Here is a 4,584-nt window from a genome sequence, read left to right as displayed (position 1 = left end):
GTATTTGTCTAGTAGTGTATGTGTAACTCAGTACCATGCCATAACCACACTTCAACTTGCTTTACCTAATGTTGTTCATAATGGAAGTTAAGGATTTTTGAAGAGCTCTTTCAAAGAATTCTACCTGTCTTTATTAAGGAAGACAGTAGCTTAATACTTTACCTTTGAAGAATGTATTGCTGTAAAGTATCATTGAAAATAATTGCTTTGTATTATTTGCCATGCAGATGTTTCTTACTAAGCAACTTTACAGGTACTCCTTAATTATGATCATAATTGGGGCCAGAACTTCTATTACTAAGCAATGTGGTTATAAAGTGAGTCATGCTGATTTTATTATCTTTTTGCCATGTTCATTAAGTGAATTGTGATTCTTAAGCAAATCTGGCTTCTGACTTTATCAGACTTGGGAAAATTGTAAATGGTGATCACATGACCCAGGAACGCTGCAACTGTCATAATTATATGCCTGTTGCCAAGCAACCAAATTTTGATATGATCATGGGGATGCTGCAACAGTTGTAAGTCACTTTTTTTCAGTGCCTTCATAACTTCAAACAGTCGTTAAACGAATGGTTCTATGTTGAGGAATACCTGTAGCTTAGTTTTTTTCAGCTTAATGTTTGAATGCTAAATCTCAGTTTAAGATGTATAAGTATCTTTGGAAGAACAGTTATCTTTCTAATTATGCCTAGATGTCTGCAAAGCTAATGTAAATAAGGTTTGGGATGAGAAAACATTTAAAAATGGTTGGAATTTGATGTATTAAGAAATGCTTTAAAATTTACTCTATAGAAAGATTGCCTATTTCTTGTGCCGCTTATATAGTTAAAATGCATGTTCCTACCTGAGTGTAAAATGTACTAGGAGTCTTGTTTGGGTTTTAGAGTTGTATGCAGCTTTAGGCATTAATATGAAATGCAATTTATAGACCGGATGCTAGATCAGTGAAAAGGTTGAAGATACATAATGTTGATCTGTTCCTATCATAAAGCAGATTAAGTCAAGCATACAATTATCAAAGCATTTTAGGACAGGTTATTTTCTTTAAATTAGAGGTCCCCAGCCCCCTGGTTGTAGCCCGGTACTGGACTGCGCAAGCTGCAGGTGAGTGTGTGCACATGTGCAGCTCCACTTGCATGTGTGCATTCACCTGCTGCTCGCACAGAACCATCGCCACACACACACACACAGGTCTGCCAAGCCAGAAAGTTTGTGACAGCTTCATCAATGTAGCTTTGTCAGCTATTTTCCCCAATGTCCAGTTATGACAGTTAAGAGTAATGATGGCCATTGGAAGCAAACTGAGATACTGTAGTGGTTAAGTTGTTGCCCTAGTTCTCCTCCCACTTAAAGCATGAAAAATTGGCTGGGTGATTTTGGGCCAGTCACTCTCACCCCAGTTTAACTCACAGGATTATTGTAGGGGAAATGGGAAGAAACATAGGTAGTCCCTAAACAAACACGATTGAACTCAGAATTTTAATTATAAATCGTGGTTTTTGAGTCATGAACTCAAGTAGATTCTACCACTGTTATTATGGTCATATGATTGTAGGTTTGAATCCAGCTTATCCAATAGGCTTTTTTGTTGGAAGATAGCAAAAAAAAAAAGAAAGAAAGAAAGAAAAAGCAATCCCATGACCGTGGGATGCTGTAACGAAGTCATAAATGTGAGCTGGTTGCCAAGTGTCCAAATTGTGGCATGTTGATTGCATTTTTGATTACAGCATTTTTGTAAATGGCAATGTTACAGGAAATTTATGCTTTATTTTGCAGCATATCCCTTGATATCCACCAGATTGTCAGGCCCAGCTTTCACAGATTTAATTTTCAAGAACGGAAATAGATATGCTGCAAAATAAGGCATAAACCCCCTCTAGCATCATCTTTATTTACGAAAATGCTTCTGTTTCCCCTCAGACTCTGAGGCATTCTTAGAAAACAAAATGGTATGTAAATGGAGTTTGATATTTGAATGATGAACCTAATGTTTTATTCTAGCACAAATGAAAATCTTGAGGCCTGAAGGTAATAAGAATTGTTTTGTGCCATCCAGAGTCACCTCAGGTGAGATGGGAAGCTGTATAAATTTGATTTATAAATAAATACTGTTTATACATTAATATAGCTATATGATTTAGTTGGTTTTGGCTTTACAAGAAGTGTGAACCTCAGCCAAATTGACAAATCACAATTAAACATCTTAATGCCTTAATGCCTGAATTAGTAATTAGGAAAATTGTACCTGCCCCTTTCTCTAAATTTCCAACCAAAGTTGCAGAATGGTCATTTTAAAGCCCCAGAAGCAATACCCCAAAGTTGGCATTGATGTGCTAAATCTAAATTAAATATTTTGTAAAATATTCCCAAACAACAAAATGTATGTCTTAACAGGAGCCTTTTTCAATTTGGTGGAAGCTTGAGAGTCCTTCCTAAAAACTAGTCTGGCTAAAAAACAAAACAAAACCCCAAAACATAACTTCTTTCTTCATAATTCTTTCCTGCCAAATTCAGAGAGAGGCAACGGGAAGGCTTCCCCTTTTACTTTGATATTTGATAATAACTGGGGTTAGACACAACAGATCTCATGACCGGCTAAAAGGAAATCTAGAATCACGGCCAAATTTTCACTGTAGGCAAAAGTGATTATTTCTGGAAGAAGAGCGGCGTTTTAGAGTCGCGCTTGGCGAGAAGCGCACCGGCTTGGTTTGAATCAATACCTGAAATGAACAAATGGGACTGAGAGTTCGCTGCAGTCTCTACCGCTGAACACTTGGGCCGCTTAGCGCTATTAACTTGCAGCGCTGCCCCCTTTGCCACATAAGCACTTTACGATAGTCTGCTGCCCTCGATCCACTTTCGTTAGAGCAGCACCCTTAAATCAACTGCTTTTGAACGCTTGGGGAAACTACAAGACCCAGAATCCACTAGGGCTACCCAGGGATAGAAGTAACTTGCTCCTTCCCCTCCCTAACAAATCTTTCTCATGCTTATAAAGATTCTATTTATTTTCAGGGAACAATAAAAAAGGGGTGTTTGTTTTTTTTACCCGATTTAAATTGAGCCAGGTTTAATTAAGAAAAACAATTATTAGGATGGCGTCTCTAAGTCACCTGAAAGAGGATGTTGATTCTTGATCTTCAATTATTTCGCTCCGAAGGGGTGGGGGGAAAGAAGGAAGTGGTTTGCAACCCTCTGTAGGATTATTAGAGGAATAAAAACCCAAATTCTAGAGCTGGACAACAAATCCAAGTTGAAGTGGAGCCTGGCGCCAAGGCACTTCATGGGCACGCCGCTGAGCAACAACACGGAACAGCTCGCCGCTCCCTTCATCCAGAAAAACTTTTTAAAAAATGTCTCAGTCCAAATATTACCCCGGGTTTTCTTGGTTGTCTCCTATCCGAATACCAATCAGATGCGACCCTCCTTCGCTTCTCCAGATCAAGCTGAAGCTGAAAAACAATCAAATCGGACGCAAGGCAGCCTGTCTTCAGTTCTCTTGCACTTTTTAAAATCAAGCGTTGTAGACCAAATGGAAAACTGCATCCTCTTCTGTTTTATTATGGTTGGCCAGAATACAATGTATTGTATTATTTAACTTCCGATCCTAGCTTTATTTTCCCAGGGCACCAAAGAACCTGTTAAAAAAAATAGAGAGCAAGTGAATCTCTTTGTATTTAAAAGGAGCCCCCCCCCCCCCCCGACATCGTTTAGATTAGCAAACCGAGCTCCTGACAGATCCACGTTCTGCAAAGGGCAGCCTTCCCGAACCACACCAAAGTATCCCTTTTTTCCAGCCCACTACGACTCCCACCCAAGAATGCTCGGGCGTGCAGGACCTGCAAGCCACGCCCTCCGCGGGCGAAGGTAAGGAAGCAATGCACGCTGGGAAATGTAGGGCTTTAGGAAGCACGTGGCAGAAGATGTGTATAGGACAGGATGAAAGAAAGATGAAAGAAAGCTCTCTCGAGGGAATGGAGCATGCTGGGAAGTATAGTTTTTTTTAAAAAAAAAAAATGCCGTGAGACACTGACAGACGGCAACGTGTTCTTGCTAGCTACCCTGGAGCATGCTGGGTGTGGTAGTCATCCGGGGAGAGGGGGGGAACGATCCGTGCGACAATGTACAACTCTTGAAAAGCCGGCCGCTAAATGGAACCACGGCATGCGTGGTGCTAGGCGGCGCTATAAATAGCTGCCAAGGCCACGGCTCCTCCTCTTTCTCCCTCTCTCTCTCCCCCGTGTGGTGCCGTCACTTCCTTCCCGGCCGGAGCTGGCCCCGCTCATTCTCTTTAGTGTTTGCCCTGTGTCTGCTGCCGCTGCGACTCGCTCGCTTCCCTCCCCTTCCCCGGACCCCCCTTTCCTGGGAGCTACCAATGGACTGAGCCGCCCGATAGCCCGCCGTCAACACGAGCCGGCCCGGGAGCCGCAGCCCAGACCAACATCAGGTGAGGGGGGGGAGAAAGAGGAGAGGGAGGGGGGAGGGAGGGGGCGCGCGACTGGGGGATGTGGGAGGGAGAGGCCTCGGCCGGGCCTGCGCCCAGGTTGGGGCCTAGCGGGACGGCCAGCCTCGGGCCACCGG

The 4,584-nt window shown here is 42.7% G+C and overlaps 1 protein-coding gene and 1 long non-coding RNA gene across 17 annotated transcripts in view; one reads left to right on the top strand and one right to left on the bottom strand.

Annotated features, from left to right (window-relative positions):
• Positions 1-1,463: 1,463 nt before the first annotated feature.
• LOC117663579 (uncharacterized) lies at positions 1,464-3,866 on the bottom strand. The gene is made up of 2 exons (XR_004590748.2): positions 3,728-3,866; positions 1,464-3,641 (listed from the first exon to the last, which is right to left on the bottom strand). It is a non-coding gene; the product is annotated as an uncharacterized LOC117663579 (long non-coding RNA).
• A 17-nt stretch (positions 3,867-3,883) lies between these two features.
• The window catches only part of STAU1 (staufen double-stranded RNA binding protein 1), a 33,416-nt gene continuing 32,715 nt past the window's right edge, over positions 3,884-4,584 (top strand). For 6 of the 16 annotated variants that reach the window (XM_087889112.1, XM_087889116.1, XM_087889107.1 and 3 more), the window contains exon 1: positions 3,926-4,450. The gene's annotated coding sequence lies outside the window, so the exon portion shown is untranslated. Of the gene's footprint in view, positions 4,451-4,584 lie in introns of all 16 variants that reach the window. The other 10 variants (XM_087889115.1, XM_087889113.1, XM_034413817.3 and 7 more) reach the window with 5 other exon arrangements.

Source organism: Pantherophis guttatus, chromosome 3 (assembly GCF_059756535.1).
Source record: "Pantherophis guttatus breed Tessera chromosome 3, ASM5975653v1, whole genome shotgun sequence".
NCBI lineage: Eukaryota > Metazoa > Chordata > Lepidosauria > Squamata > Colubridae > Pantherophis > Pantherophis guttatus.
Note: the sequence above shows the minus strand (reverse complement) of the source record. Positions and strands in the feature narration are given on the sequence as shown.